We start from the raw sequence: 15,688 nt of genomic DNA on the forward strand, positions 1-15,688 counted from the left end.
TAAAAAAGAAAAGAAAAAGGAAATCAACCCATGTGTCGCACCAAAAGCCCCGTACACCAATATCTACGCAACATCAAGTCATCAACCATGCAACTACGCGCTGTGGTCACACATTTCTGGGACACCAATGGCTGTGTAACATCCAGCATTCAGGCAACTGCGAGTCTGCGACGCGAGTCATACACGCTGACCTATTCAACAAATGCTCAGTCGTCGATTGGATTTTACAAAACAGACCCCGTCACATTGAATCCCGTTTAAGAAGAGCTTAAAACACAACTTTCTAATGTTACATGTTGATGACGTGAGGAACGCTAAAGTCGTCTTGGTTACAGAGTAGGATATGCGAAAATAACAAAGCTGAGCTCAGAGTCGCAAATTCAATGATCGCTGCATCAGCACACACAAAACACGGGCGAGAGAGAAGAAAAATAATGAAATGGACATCACGTTTAGCCGATTCAACCATTCCAAAAGTTATACGATTGAAAGTTATTGTTCTACATACGAGCATCTCGCTGCGGCTGTTTAGTTAGCCGATAGCCAGGGAGTGCACAGAATGTTAGAGAGGCATGGGCTGAATGGCCTTTTGGTGGACAATTCTGTTGATAAAAGTTAAGGGCTCCAGCCCCCTTTGCTGTATGTGCGCACGTGCCTGGCACATTACAGACTGATCATTTCAATGCCCCCGTTTCTTTGCAAAAACACATTTCTTTTAGAAAACATTTGTATTCTTGTTTCTCCTAGTTTTATTGTTTGTAATGTGTAAATATGGCACTTTATTATGGGGAAAAACGGGTGTATTTTCCTTTTTTAAATCGCTAAAATAGCACATTTTTGAACACATTTCCTTAACGCATTTTGAAGAGATTTCCTTAACGGTTAACGGTTAATTAACTGATAAGGCCTTTCGGTTATCGGTTAAGAAAAAATCTCCATTTGGCCATCCCTAGATACAGTCGCAGTCGACGCACCACACAGCGCCAGTGTGTCCGTTGTAGGTGCCGAGTCGCTCGCCGTTGACAGAGTACCACACGTTGGCTACCTGAAATTCAACAGATGGAAGACAAGCATAGACACAAATATGACTCAACTTTTGGCGTTTTCTATTTATACTGTATCACACAAAGCGAGTACCTGGCACTAACAATAAGTGAACTTTCAAGAGTTCAATGAACACAGGATTTTACAGAATATTATATTGTAGTGTAAAACAAAGTACCGGTATATGGTACCAAAAGCCAGTAAACGCCATGCAGTGGAAAATGCCAAAAGTTACCAACTAGTCCATACATGGGCCACATGTTCTTAATTTGGCCCGCAGGTTAATACTGATATATTATTGATTTCAGCTGTTACAATTCCAAACATGAAAACATGACCTGCTTTAATTCATTCATTCAATATTTATTTATTCTCGAAATTAGACTCATTTACAGTAATACATTAGAAGTAAACATCACCAGCTTGAAATTACTTACATATTAGTAGTTTGAATGACTAGTATAGTGGTCTTTTTTATGATCAATGTATTTGTATTTAAGTTCATAAAGTTAACATAGTATAACTAGATGCATTTGAAATTAAATAAACCTGAACAAGTCCATGCAAGTATTGTTGACTTACGGTGTCTTTAGCGACAGAGAAGATCAGGTCTCCTTCTCGGTTGTATTTGATTTGAGTGATGGACCTTTCATGGCCCTGGAGCAGAATGGGTTTCTGTGGGAGACGATACATAAAGAGCAGACAAAACGTTCTTAGACACAGTGTGGACAATGGCATCCAGTGTTTTCAGTAGCCAGGTAAGTATAACAGTCTGTGTTAGAGCAGACATAGCTGCAAATTGCAACACTAGATTTTTTTCTAATTATGTTGAATCTAGGGTTGCAATACTTCCCTCCCATAGGCAGCCAATGCATCAAAACATTTTTTTTTCTTTTTTGCTATCTGATTGTATTAAACAACGTCAAACTCAACAACATTGGTGCTCTATGGAAAGCTTGGAGTATCCTCTTTCTATCTACAAAGTGTTTGTTTCAGAATCCACTGTAGACATGTTATGAGTTACCTTCGGTCATTAAGTGTTGGAAACTTTGGAAGCGCTCGTCTTTGATAACGCAACATCCCACTGACACCTGCATTATGTGACATTTAGAACCAGGGGGTACACAGGACTGTTGAGTGACTTCCCACGAGCGCTTCCAAATCCAGCACCATCCAGAGTGTAAACCCTTACGGGTCCATTTACGCCCTCAAAAGTTAGATTTGTTAAGAAAATAAATCTGCATTACGTAATTTACAAGAAGTCTACACAATTAGGGAATCCAGAAAAACTGATATTTTTGACCAACGTTTGGCTATTATCTCTTTTATCCCACAGCAACACAGCATGGAATTGTACACAAAATATTATCCAACGACAACAAAATCTACGTTTTGTGTCTGAGAGGCTAAATCTCATCATCAAATGGTGGTCCGTGGCTCAAATGCTGAATAAATAACGGGCCCTTGATATGAAAACGGTTGAAACCCACTGAATTAAGCCAGTGGTTCTCACAGTGGATTCCAGGGACTCTGTGGGTTCCTTTAGTGGGGTCTGAATTGACCCATACAATCTGTAACTCTGGTCCATTTGGTTCCATTGTGTACACTGTCAGAGTTAAGGGGAGACCTTGAAATGTGAACGTTTGAGAAACACTAAATTAAGCGACCACAGCTCGTGACATCTGTCTGCATCTGCAGTGCATGCATCTCGTCGACGTTCAGTTAGCTCACACGCTAGGCTAACGTTAGCCGGGAGCGGTTGAACCGGAGCCGACCATTTGATTGATTGATTGAAGGCTTTATTAGAAGTTTGCATAGGAAAATGTACAGATTCATGACGGTACAGTTCACTGGTACAAGGTCTACTAAAAGGAGATCCATGAAAAGACTAAGCTTATTTCAACAGGAAACCATTTAAGTATCTCATATAACATTGAATGACAGACAAATAGAACACAGTACTATGCAGTAGACATGTAAAGAAAAAAAGAAAGAAAAAGAAAACAGTAGGTCTATACAATCAGTAAGTACAGTATATACAATATATACAAGGAAGGGGCAGGTAACAGTAAGTCTAAACAATCAGTATGTACAGTATATACAAGGAAGGGGCAGGGAGGGTAGGGTTGGGCTAGGTTTTTACCAGTTGTGAACGGCTGCTGCCTGTAAGTGGTTTTTTAGGGCAATTTTAAAGGATGCTAGTGATCCACACTCCTTTATGGCCTTCGGTAAGGCATTCCACATTTTTGTGGTATAGCAGAAGAACGAGTTCGACCCTTTCTTTGAGTTGACTCTGGGTTGAACGTGATCTGTGGCACTGCATCTGGTGTTGTAATTATGGACATCCTTAACGTTTATAAAGTATTTTGACAGGTACTTGGGTATCATAGTGGTGTAGTGTATCTTGTACACCAGTCCCATTGCAAGTTGCTGTACTCTGTCATCTACTCTGAGCCACCCCACTCTTAACTGGTGAGTAGCGGTGAGGTGAGTCTGATTGGGAAGGTTAAGCAGGACCCTAATTAGTTTATTTTGGGCTGTTTGGAGTTTAGTTTTTAGGGCTTGTGGGGCGTCACGATACCATACGTGGACTCCATAGTCAAAGAGGGGCTGGATTATTGCACCAGCTATGGTCTTCAGTGTGTTGAAGTTGACCATTGGGGCGATCCTCTGTAGGAAACGAGTTCGTTGGTTGATTTTTTGTATTACTTTTGAAGTCATCTTTTCGCTGGAAAGATTAGCTTCAAGGATACATCCTAAGTAAGAGATTTCGTTTTTTCGTGTTATGACCTTGTCACCCACTTTGATTGTGAAGTTCTCTACCTTTTTGAGGTTATGATTTGATCCAAAGAGGATGGACTCGGTTTTGCCCAGGTGAATTGATAATTTGTTGTCGTTAAGCCATGTGCAGATCTTACTCAGTTCAGAGTTAAGTGTCTTTTCAACCTGCAAGTGGTCCTTGCCCGAGACTAGGAGAGCCGAGTCATCCGCGAACAGGAACAGGTTGCAGTCGCAAGCAGATGCCATGTCGTTCACGTATATTAGGAACAACAGAGGTCCCAGTATGCTACCTTGAGGAACTCCACAGCTTACTGGGAGGGGGGGGGACAGGGTACCGTTAATCTCCACCACCTGTTCCCTCCCCACCAGGTAAGATTGCATCCAGCTCACTGCTGCGCTGTCAAGACCGATGGCTTTTAGTTTCTCTATCAGAATAGCATGATCCACGGTGTCAAATGCCTTCTGGAGGTCCATCATGACCATGCCACTATATTTGCCCTGATCCGCTTCGCGTTTGATTTGGTCAGTCAAATAGAGAAGGCATGTGTCAGTGGAATGGGATTTTCTGAATCCAGATTGGAACTCGTAAATCAGATTATTCTCATCGAGATATCTTGCAATCTGTTCGTAGACTATTTTCTCCATGACTTTGGATATGGAGCTAAGAATGGAAACGGGGCGGTAGTTTCCAGGGTCTAGTTTGCTACCTTTTTTGTGCAGGGGGGTTACTTTTGCTAGTTTGAAGTCCTGGGGGACATGACCCTGTTCGATGGAAAGGTTAATTATGTGGGTAATGATTGGAGCAATGGTGGCGGCTGAATCTCTGAGAAATCTAGCTGGGATTTTATCAAGGCCAGTGGCCTTGTGCTGAGGTAGGGCGCTCAATTTTTTAAACACTTCATCAGTTGTCACTGTGGAAAGTTTAAAGCTGTCTTTTTTTGACGCCCAGTTTTTTGTAGAATTTTTTAACAAATTCTTCACCATACTGCCCAGATGGGGCGACCAGTCTTTCGACCAGTGAACGGGCTGTGGTGGTAAAGGTTTTGTTAAGATGGGTAGCCACTTCACCTTTGTCAGAAATGAGAGCGGCGTCCGTTTTGATGTTTATGTTGTGGCATATGGTTTTTGATTTTAAGCCTAATTGGTTGTTAAGCAACTTCCATAGGTCTCGTGGTTTGTTTTTGTATTCATCGATTTTGTCGTCGATGTAGTTTTTTTTGGCGGATCTAACTAGGGCGGTTGTCTGGTTTCTAAGTCTCTTGCATTGAGCAGTAAGATGCTCAACGTGGATTTTGAGGCCAGGGTTGAATTTTTTCCTGAGCTTTTTGCAGCACTTTCGTTTTTCATCGTATTTTTAGTTTAGCTGATTCTGCAATATCTGAGTTATACCATGGCTCTTGGCGGGCTTTAACCCTGGTGGTATTCAAGGGGGCCACGTCGTCTAGAGCATTGGTCAATTTGGTTTTAAAACCGCGCCATGCTTCTTCGACATCTGTACACTGCAGCTCTGGGGAAAAGTCTACACCCGCTAGTTTGAGATTAAAAGCCTCACTGGAGTAGTTCTTCAGGCTTCTAGCAACGACAGTTCTGTGGCCACTAGCCTTGGGTTTGTGTATTTTTCGGGTAGAGTAGATCATATAATGATCACTAAGACCGCATACAATAGCCCCGCTAGCGGTGACTTTGGACTTGTCAGTGGTTACGACGAGATCTATGAGGGTTTGAGAGTGCTCTGTCACCCTGGTGGGTACTGTGACAAGCTGAGTGAGGCTGTATTGATTGCATAACCCATCAAAGGACTTGAACATGGGTGCGTCTTTACGCAAAATGTCCACATTCCAGTCGCCCAAAATGTGATACTCAGTACCGTCCACCTTTGCTAAGCTCTCATCAAACAGCTCAAAGAAATCATTCTGATCAGGTGGTCTATAGACAGCGCATACTAGTATGTTTTTTGCATGTTCAAAGATTACCTCAATCCATACAGTTTCAAGAGAACTGTGGTGTAAGTCTGGACGGGGGATAAAATTGACATCATTATGTACATACATGCAAACTCCGCCTCCCCACCTGTTTCTATCATTCCTGATTACAGTGTAGTTGGCAATTTCAATGCTAGCATCTGTAAACGAGTCATCAAGTTTAGTTTCAGAGAAGGATAAAATCTTTGCCTTACCGCCATGAAACATTCCCTTAATTAGCTCCAGTTTTTTGGGATTCAAGCTATTGATGTTTAAATGGACTAGATGAAGTCCTGGTTTCGCAAAAACAACAGAGTGCATGTTCTCTGTAGTGATCGAGCCAACGTCGGAGCTGGGGGGCTCTTTGTCTTCGACCGAGACAGGAAAGTTTGTCGTGGGGGGGAGGTGGTCATCATAGTCCGGTTGTAGTTGAGACTGAAGTGGGGGAGCGGTGGGGGTGGGGGGGAGGCCAGGTTCCTTTGTTGACTGGGAGCTCAAACAGGAGGAGATCCATGCCTTTTCGACCGCACGGGGTGTTGGTGTGGCGGCGCCGACAGCTTCAAAGCCAAGATATGCCGCCAGCCACGACTGATCTCGATCCCTGGGGGGTGGCGGGACCAGCGGGGGGGCATCCGGCTCGACGGTCATCTCCGGCGATCTAGCGGCTGCGAACTGGGCACCAGCATCCTCGGTGACGGGGGGGGCGGCAGGGGGACATCCAGGTCAACGTCGGCGCTGTTTTTATCGGGCGGCGGCTCGATCACCACGGCCGCGAGCTGGTCACGAGTAGCCTCGATGTTGGAGCTTTGCTGTAGAGAGCCGGGTGGGCATCCATAGCACTCGTCACCAGTAGAACCCGTGTCGATGTTTCCTCCGCTGGGGTTCTTTGTCTCGGAAAGCAGCTGTAGTTCCCTCGTGAGACGGGCGGCTTGCCGAGTGACTACGGGACCTGGATTAACCTCAATATCACCAGAAAGAAGCAGGATAAAGTAAATGATGGACCGCCTGTCCATTCTGCCTATCTGGGGTTTGTTCTTAGTCAACAGCAGCGTCCCAAGGAGCGTCAGTTTACTGAAGCCGAGATGTTTTGGCTCCGATCCAATGTGGAGGGAAAAAAACACTGCGTGATTCATCTCCATCCCGCACATAAATCTCCGTATATAGGCTACAATTATGAGCGTTCCATGGTGAACTGAGATACGAGTCGGCAAACCAAACAAGAAACAATAGGAAAAAAAGAAGAAAAAGTATCCCTCCTTTCCATCTCCACTAGATGAACAAAACACCTTCCTGGTAAACATAAATTCGGGGGGACATTTTCCACGATCAAATGTGCTCACCATCGCTGAAAAGCGAAGTGTTTCCCCTCGATCCTTTGTGCTCCTGATTTCAACTCAAACAAGAGAAAAGATGAACACTCGTGTTTCAGGCGGCGGAGATGAGGAGGAAAATGAACACGATCACTTCCGGGTTCACTTCCAGCAGTGACGGTTTGTTCGCGAGCCACCTGGTGGTCAGAACAGAGCACTGCTGGTGCTTTAGGACCATAGTTTGGGACGTGTGGAGATGTTGCCATGGCAACACAGATGATACACAAGCCTTTTTTTTATTTTTTATTTTTTTTATTGACAAAATATACAATACATACAAAGAACAGGTCAAAAAGCAGTCACATTACAATAAAATTAAGAAATACAAAGAAAAATATAATAAAATAAATAAAAAAGCTCGAGGTTACTTAGGTAATATATTCATCACAGATTCTTATGGTTTTCACAGCTTTAGTGTTAGTACAATGTTTTAAAGTATCTAAGTATGACAATAGTAGGGCTTTAAAAACAACAATATTTGGACGTTGGTTGGCAAATTTGGTACAATGAATATGATATTTAGCTAGAATTAAGAGAAGGTTAATAACATACATTTTGTCTACATTTATGTTATCATCGTTTGAAAGACCAAATAATATATGTCGAATACTCAATTTAAGCGAGGAGTCAATTTTGGAATTTATAAAATTATTAAGATCAATCCAAAAAACATGAGTGCAAGTGCAATCCCAAAATAGGTGACACGGAAGAAAAGCAGTCAGAGATCCTAAAGCAGGACTTCGCTGTTCTTTTCACCACACTGAGATCCTTGAATGACATTGAGGTATGCATCAGTGGACCACTTCCACCTATGATAGGGGGAGATGAACATTTTAGTAGACTATCTGCATTGAGTAGGTGGCTCGCAACCACATGTATCACTGAATCTATGCAATTTATTGACAACTTTGTTTTTTTCTGGGACCGCAAGCATCTTTTTGATGGGAATAATCTGAACAAGCGAGGTCAGAAACTGTTTGCTGGAAATGTATGCCATATGCTTGGAATGGTACGGGTGCTCGGATCCGAAACACAGGATGCCATGACGGGGGATGGTGCTGCTGAAATTGCAGTCCATTGTTATGGAAACCGAGGATGGACTGCTGTCTGCAGTCCTTGCCGAAGCCCCGGCCATGACAGAAGCCGACATTGGAGCAGCAAGGAACGACGACCCAGCTAAGCCGGTTCCGGAAACTATGCCAGAGGGAGGAGAGCACCAAGCAGGACCCACCAACCACACAGATGTTCTGCTTCCCGCTGACTCAGCTAAGCAGCACTCAGCAGGACAAGCCGACGCTGCTGTCGCCACGCCGAGTGAAGGTGTCGCTGAGGAGGTCACCGGGCCTGAGTTTCAGGTCACAATTGATATCAACGCCAGTGAGCTGGAGGAGGCCATCGTAGATGAGAACCTCAAGCTTATCCTGGGCCTGGTCTGGATCTTAATCTTACACTACTCCATCTCTATGCCGACAAGGGGAGTGAATGAGGACGTCATGGAAGAAATGCATGCCATCACAGATTCTGAACTGGACAGTGCAGAACCAGACAGTGATATAGAAATGACAGAGGTCACAGATTCTGAAACAGGCTGTGATGAACTATTTCTTTATCCCGAGGACACTGGAATGAACCAGGAGCAGAGTGAAATCTCAATGGACATGAGTTCTGGTGAGGATGATTCTTTTCCCATATGTCCTATCCCCATGATCGACTCCACAGGGAGTATGAATGAGTTAATGAATGGTGGGATTATAATCACCAAACGCAAAGCCCCGCAATCACTGAAACTGTCGCAGAACTCACCACCATCTGGACCCACAAAAGGGATGAATATTCTGAAACACACTGGGATTAAAATGACCCCATTAGTTAAACGTATGAAATTATACTTTAAAAGGTCAAAGTGTGTGGAGTCAGAACCCAAGGTGATAGTTCAATGGCCAGTTCCTGATTGGAATCCTCCTTTTAATGACAGTGACATATGGGAATAGCTATATCCTAAAATGTTTGGTTGTGTTTCTTTGGATGTTATTCATTGTCATACTAAGACTAGGGTAATAGTGATAATATTAACTTATTTTAGATAACTTTCTTAAAAGTCACAGTAAAATCCAATCTTCTAAGTAATGTAAGAAAAATATTGTTTAATAGTAGGTTAACAAATGCCTAATATAGGACAAGAATTTCATAACATTTGAGTGAACCTGTAATGGAGTCTGTTTCCGCACACTTAAACTACATATAGAAAATGAATAGATTCATCTGTCTATTATCCCCCACTTCTTCTCTTCCCAGAATAGCTGGCAGGGGGGATGAAAGGGGGACAGGTGCAGAGGGGTTGTGTGAAACAAGAATACATTTGCGGTTTTTAAAATAAGTTAGTATGTATCAAAGTAAGTATTCAAAATGTAGTTTCAAGGTGCTAAATCAATAATGTGAAATTGCTAATTAATGATGGCCTTTTTACAAGGTTTGATGTCCAATATTAGGTAACACATTATAAGTGAAGTTAAAGCAGATTTTTTATTGTCTCATGTCCATTTATTCTGCTCGTGTTAAATAGACGTTAGGTAAGTCTCGGATTAAAATAAAATAGTAATCCGGAGGCTAGAACTTGAGGGTTATCAAGCAATAGTACAGAAATAATATTAATACTTATCAAACCTCTCACCACTGTTGAGGATTATATGTTTTCAAAAGTTTGTTCGCAGCTTCCCAAATCATGGGTATGGCCGATGGTTTCTGCAGGACCATTAACCTATGTCCATTATTCTGTGAAAGTTGCTCACAAACTAGGGGGGATAAGGGAACATTTTTATTTAAGGGACATTTTTTATGTCAGATATTCAGTTAATTTACGATTGAAAAACTATGTCAACAAGACTTAGTGTATGGGCCTTTGTAGGAAGACGTGAGTCTTGCCTTCGTATAGTACTAAAAGGGAGGAATGAGTTTCCTGGCCTATAGGGTCCTTTTGCTAGGTGAGTTAACACTCAGGCTAGCATTAAAATACACGTGAAAGCGGGCAGTGGCAGTGTTTGGTTGTTTTGAATATATAAGAGATGAGGAGGCCATAAGGTTTTCTTTTTTATAGAGATAATCAATATATTTTGAGCATATTTGTTAAATGGTACCCCTGTACCATTTGCATATTATAAATTATATTTATTTAGAGACCGAGGCTATTCAAACAATCATACCTGACGGCTGTCTGAGGAGAGAGAGGATCTCCAATTTAAGGTACCTGTTTGCAGATAAAACTGCAACAAAAAAGCTAGCGGGGTAAATGTGTGTGAATGCTTAATTTGTCTATTGGTGTTTTTTGGAGCTCCTATATGTAATCTTTACAATTTTCTTAAAAACAAGTGAATGTAATTCTTTGTGGGTGTTATTCTTAGGTGGAGGCATTTATTATTTGGGTGACAAGAATTGTCACTGCTTCCTCCTAATTTAGTAATGATTTAAATGATTGTGCTTAATGTATTTTAAAAGAATGAGGATTTTTAATGGACGGCCTGGTTTCCATTGGGGTTTTATTGGATCTTTTGAGTTTTTTTATCTGTAAATACATTCTTTGAAATTCCAGGAGTTTTCGCTAGATTGACCTGAAAGTTTTCCACAAGTGGTTTTATTTATACAGCTTCATATATTTGCTTCACAGCATGTTCCTGTCTCTACAAAGGAAGAGTAAATAGGCTGGCACTTAAAGGGGGGTTTCATAACCTGGGTGGCTGGCCACTACTATGTCAACAAACACATCTAATGTGAACTTGTTGTTTTTAGATAACTTTAGTCACAAAGTGGCCATCAAAACAAGATTCGACTTAATTTGTGTTTCATTTAAATGATGGCACTAGTAAGCGTATTGCCTTCAGCGATTTCACACAGACAAAAAAAAAAAAGGATCAGCCTTAGGAAGGCCCTTATCCCCCAAATATGCCTCCTGGTTGAACTAAATGAAAAATTAAAGCTGTTAAAATTAGACTCCCCATTCACTTTATTATTCTACAAAAGCATGGTTCAACGTGATTAGAATTACACCAACCAACACGACTAGCTGTGTGCATGCACCGTAATGCTTCATTTAGGCACTAATTCAAATGTACAAACAATACAGCCTCATAGCAACTGACATGATTCCCTTACGCTTGTTTTCTGAGATGGCTGCGCTCTGCACTCAAAGCCTCCTAATTTGAAGAGCTACATTTTTCACACAAAGAAAATCTAAAAAAATAAAACATCCATTATCCACAAAAGCGAAATACATCAAAACAACACAAAGAAATGCTATTTCTTTTTTTTCTTGAGCGACTGTAAGACATTGCTCCATGTTCCACAATGTAGTTTAGAAGACAATGAAGAGAATCCGCTCAGATATAGAAATAATAAGATTATAATTAGTGACGTCAAATATTACAGGACGGAGATGTTAAGATTATTTCGTGATTAACACATAAAACACATACATTAATAAGACATTTAACCAGTTGTAACATTTAGACTCTGACCTTTTAAACCATTATGCACTATAAAAAGCATTTATAGATTATATGTTCACCATATTTGTACTGATCAGTTGCTTACCACACTTCTAGCTTACTCTATCACATCTTGAACAAGATTGAGCCATCAGTCTCATGTGGGCTATCTATGACGTCAAACTATCTATGATGTCAGACGTCAGTCATCTCCATATTTGGGAAAATTTTTGTGGCCATATTTACAAGCAAGCAAGAGTGAAGAAATAGGTCTTGAGCTGTGCTTTAAAGCTATATCCACAGAGGATGCCTGTCTTACTGTAGGTGTAGGCCTACTGGGAGTTATTCCAAGCCATCGGCACGTAGAAGAATGCTGCTTCACTGTATTGTTAATATGACAGTGTAGGCACATCGAGCAGGTCTGCACTATAGTGGGGTGCCTGGACACTCAGTCATTTTAAATTTGTGTTAAAGTTTATTTTTCACTTCCAATTTGTAGATTATGGTCTATAGAACAATTTGGTTCGAGTGTCAAGACAGTAGATTGAAGAAAAATATATATTTTGCCCTATTTCCAAAATTACCAAAATCGGAATTGTGTTTTTTTTAACAATGTCTTAGTTTTCCCCACAATTGCTGTGTAATATATATATTTTATTGCTATATCAAGTCAATACTGTGTGGGGAATCAATTGGAGTCAAATATTTGTTTTGAATATTATGGTATTACCGGTATATGATATTTCACACAATAACATGGTTATTACACTCATACACAACAATACAGTTACACTTTTTTTTCCTGTACCACAATACAGCGCCACTGGCTTTAACCAACTACTAGAACAATATTTTAACAAAGAAAAAATAAATCTAACACCTATATACAGTCTGCTCTGGTCTAGCTAGTTCTCACAAGTACATTTGCACAGACGTGTGCATTTCAACTTTTCTTTCATGCAAACTGCACCGAGTGCAGGTTGGCATACAAGCACGTTTACAAGTACACTTCACACTTTAATATATCCTTGGCAAGGGGCAGAGTGGTCCAAATGGGACCACTAATCCCATAATCAGTGGGACTGTGGACGGTCATCATGGACCTGAATGAATGAATGACATAGTACTACAATACATATTCATGCAGATACATAGTTATGTGCTGTCACCCAGGCGCTTGCTTGGAAGACACTTCTGTTCAGATGTTGATCCAAAGCATCAGTTGGGGGGGAATCCTTTCCACGTCCCTAGTTTTATGTGAGAATTGTGTCAATCGAACATGATCAACATCATTGCCCACTTTTTTCAGCCTTGGAGATGCTTGTGTTGGAGTGTCAGCAAGGGTTACAAATTCTTGAGGGATAGCACTTTGCGTATCACCTTGTAGCAGGATCGCTTACCCTGCCATGGATTTGAATGACGATGTGCTGTCTGAGCCAAAGAATGAATGGAAGAGAGCCATGCCCTTGCATATTGTCATGCCCAGGTTTGTGGCAATGGTATTCAAGGAGATCATTCTAGTAATCTTTCCAGCTTTGAAGGAGATCCAGATTTCTGCGGCCGCATTCAGAGCCTGGATGTGATTTCTGTTTAGGAGGTTTCTGTTCAGGAGGAATTAGTTGTGCCAATGAGGACCATGAGGAAGCTGACACTTGTGTCCTAGTAGGCCTACATCTTCTCTTTGCCCTCCAAACATCATCACTTTGGATGGTGTATACTGGAGACACAGATGTTGTTGTAGTGCTGTGTAATTTTCATCACATCCAGGCTCTGAATGCGGCCCTCTCTCTCTAGGTCGTCCTCAGACGAGCCTTCCATCGTCACTTCTGTATGTGTTCACTGATCCAATCACCACTCCATGTGGACACAACTTCTGCCACACCTGCATCACACAATACTGGGACAATAAGGAGCCAGTGTGCCAGTGTCCTCTATGTAATGAAACCTTCGATAAGAGACCACGATTCTCCGTTAACAAAATTCTCTCAGAGATGGCGGATCAGTTCAGGATGTCAAAGCAGGTGAAACAAACTTCCAGCGCAAGCAAAGAGCCTGACGTCTCCTGTATGAAAGCTTCTAAACCAGAAGAAGCCTTCTGTGACATCTGTAAAGAGCAGGTCAAAGCCGTGAAGACCTGCCTGACGTGTCTCAAATCCATGTGTGAGACTCACATGGCGCGGCACGATTATATGACAAAGTTTACACCTCACTTAACAATGTGCGCCGTAAGGAACCCGAACGACTGTATATGTAAAAAACACGACAAACCTCTGGAGCTGTTCTGTATGAATGACCGCACGCGCGTCTGTCTGTTCTGCAATGCGACAGACCACGAGGCGCACAAGGTTGTGAATGTGAAAGAGGAATTTGACAGAAAGATGGCTGAGCTGGGAAAGACAGAGGATGACATTCAGAAGATGATCCAGGACAGACAGGTGAAGATTCAGGAGTTCCAGCAGTCAGTAGAGTTAAGCAAGAAAACTGCAGCTAGAGAGATACGAGGCAGTGTGCAGGTCTTCAATGATATGATCAGCTGTATTGAGAGAAGCCAGGCTGAGCTCATCGATGTGATTGAAGAGAAGCAAAAAACGGGAGAGGAACAGGCCGAAGTCCTCATTAAAGAGCTGGAACAGGAAATCACTGAGTTAAAGAAGAAAAGCTCTGAGATGAAGAAGCTCTCGCCCACCGAAGATTACCTCCTCAACCTCCAGAACGCCCAGTTCACATCCTTCAACACCATTCCACCCACCAAGGACTGGACCAAGGTCAGTGTGCATCAGTCGTATGTGGGGACTGTGAGGACAGCTGTGGCTCAGCTGGAGAAGACACTCAGTAAGGAGATGAAGAAGCTGTGTGATGAGCTGAGGAGGATCCAGCAATATTCAGTGGACGTGACTCTGGACCCTGATACAGCACATCGCAGACTCTTCATATCTCAGGACGGGAAAGAGGTGCACAACGATAACATAAAGAAGAACCTCCCAGACAGCGCAGTGAGATTCACCACTTGTTTTTCAGCCGTAGGGAAAGAAGGCTTCTCCTCGGGGTACCATGCCCTTGCTTACCCCAACGTCTCCGTGGCTGTTTTAATTATTGCAGAGTTTTGTCATGCCTGCGGAGCGGAGAAAAACGCGTCCGCCTAGCACGCCGCCATTTTGAAAGTCCGTGTTTCATGCTTTCTAACGTTTTTTCACAACAAAGCAGAGTCACATGGGCCTACACTTCCCCGTTTTCGTTCAGTCACATGATCTGCCACTGGAGGCAAGCGTTTAGGTTTCGTACGAAACCCCTGTTTGTTAAATCGGCAAAAATAATGTATTTTGAGTTGTTTTATAACAAAAATAGCCTATTCTCGTCAATCTTCGTCTGTGGCCTGGCTGCCTAATTAATCATTCTCGTCAATCTACCCCCTTGGCTTGGAAACTGTTAATATGGTCCAGAGATCCTGAGGCGGTCTGGGTTAGGGTTATCTTTCCACTCCACACCAATCCTAAAAACACAGCTGAAGAATTTATGGGGGGAGAAAAGGACATAAAAATACAATGTGAATTGTGAACCTTTATTCAAGTTTATCACAGCGGTTTATTTTAGAAATACAGTAAATGGTTCTTTTCAAATATAACTTACACTAAATTAACAGTTGAATGTGAAGGGGTCGAGTAAAATGCACACATTAACCTAAAAAACATGAGACATGAGATAACATGAAAACAAACAGGGTGCTGGATCAAGAAAGAATGTCGAGAAATCTGAAAAGTAATCTCCAGAAAACACAAGTCAATGACAAAACGTAATGCAGTAATTTTATCTGGCTCAAAAATAATGCAAACTTATAGAATCAGAGAGGAGAGGAGCAACCATCCAAACACCAATGATGGCTCTCTTGGATTACTGTAGCAGCAGTGGTCTCTCTCTGGTGATCCTGTTAGCTGGCTGCTGTTGCCACAGTATCTTGGGCTAAAGAACAACAAAATACTGCCTGTGTACCCAGTAAACGTTTCTGCTTTCGCCATTAGCGTCGAAAATAAATTAAGCTGAGGTAGCGCAGGTTTCC

At 42.0% G+C, this 15,688-nt stretch overlaps 1 long non-coding RNA gene across 1 annotated transcript; it reads right to left on the reverse strand.

The window, feature by feature from the left end:
- Window positions 1-243: 243 nt before the first annotated feature.
- Window positions 244-7,237, reverse strand: LOC308292713. Its single transcript, XR_013962423.1, has 3 exons — window positions 7,127-7,237; window positions 1,627-1,719; window positions 244-1,045 (listed from the first exon to the last, which is right to left on the reverse strand). It is a non-coding gene; the product is annotated as an uncharacterized lncRNA (long non-coding RNA).
- Window positions 7,238-15,688: the final 8,451 nt, after the last annotated feature.

This window comes from Nannobrachium achirus (assembly GCF_963921795.1).
Source record: "Nannobrachium achirus genome assembly, chromosome: 10".
Lineage (NCBI taxonomy): Eukaryota > Metazoa > Chordata > Actinopteri > Myctophiformes > Myctophidae > Nannobrachium > Nannobrachium achirus.